Raw genomic sequence first — 1,578 nt, 5'->3', positions numbered from 1 at the left:
CTACCTCCTTACCCCCCCCCCCCCCCCCCCCCCCCCGCCCCTCCCTCTCCTCTTTACCTCCCTCATGCTCTACATGTCAAAGACAAACAGCCAGCCGTCAGCAGGCAGGACAGCGCCCGTCGACTGGCATCTGTAGACTTCTCACCGGGTCGCACACCTCGGGCTGCGCCACACCGACCGCTCCTTTATCCTGCCCGGCTTTGAATATTCTAACGTATTGTTAACTGGTAATTTATAGCCATTGTTTGTGGGGCCGACGGGAGGGAGAGAGGACTGGCACTTGTGGCAGAGTGGGGGGCACACTGGCACCAGGCTGAATGGACGCAGCGCGGGCTCATACTTCGGCACGAGGCCCTGAAGTGTCCTCTGGGCCGCGGCTCATTAGGCTGCGAGTCGATGTGTTAAAAGTAGCTTTACTGATGTAAATGAGACGAGGAGCGTGAGAAGCGGATTGGTGGAGATGTGTTGGCACATGTCAGCTGCTGCTCCCGCTCTGTACCGCCGCTACTTTGTTATTTATTTATTTATCTTTTCATGTGTGTTATTTATGACTTAATTTATTACGCAATTATTTATTAATACGATTTGCACCAGAGCTGCTTTGATGAATTATTTATCGTAATCTCAAATTGGAATTGTTTACTGTAATTTCCGTACATGTGCAGTATCATCGAACCATGTGAAAACTTTACCTCATAAATACTGTAAGTACATCAGTTGTCAAGAATATTTTAGTTTAGTCTATTGTGTGATGGACTGTTGTCGCTAACGTTAGCTCTGGCGTCTGTACCAGGACTGTTGTAGCTAACGTTAGCTCTGGCGTCTGTGTTACAAACAACCAGCTATCTAAGCTGCCGCCAGGAAGCTTAAAAAAAACTTCACTTGTGACTGGAAAGTGAACTACAAAGTGCCTTACTGCCACCTACTGGGCTGGAGTGTGTATAACTGTATGAACTTGGTTAAATTTGTTTTAATTTATTATATGAAATAAATGTTAAATTAATTTGTGAACTAATTCAGATAAAATTTTTAAAAACACATTTGACTTCATATAAAAAATAACATACATCTGACTGACACAACAGTCATCAACGGATTGTTCCGGACCGCAGCCTGATTAATATTGTAATTTTTCATTTTTTCATAACGACGGCTGATTAAACTGCACTGAGAACAAAGATGTTTGTGCACATGTACGATCTCCGCCGTTCTACATCAGCTGAATACCATTCAGATGAGTTATTTTCCAGTCAGGAGAAGTCGGTGATGAGCAGAGTGACTAAGACTGCTGCGGTCTGCGCTGCACATCAGGCGTTCAGTTTTCACATCGAGGTAGTTTATTGATTTAACATCCAGCAGAACTTTTCTGACAAACAAGTGCGAGGCTGTTCTGTTCATCAGTCAGCAGGTGTGTTTATCATGTTAGAGTAAATCTGGACCCTGGGCCGGCACTTGTAAATATAATTAGTGCATCACATCCTGTTGAAACAATGGAGGAGCCTGAGAGAAAGAAATGTGAAACAGCCCACGCAGAGATTGCTCTCAAAGAAGTAAAAAAAAAAAAAAAAAAAAAAAATA

The sequence above is a fragment of the Cynoglossus semilaevis genome, chromosome 16, assembly GCF_000523025.1.
Source record: "Cynoglossus semilaevis isolate Cse_v1.0 chromosome 16, Cse_v1.0, whole genome shotgun sequence".
NCBI lineage: Eukaryota > Metazoa > Chordata > Actinopteri > Pleuronectiformes > Cynoglossidae > Cynoglossus > Cynoglossus semilaevis.
This window is presented reverse-complemented; position numbering follows the sequence as displayed.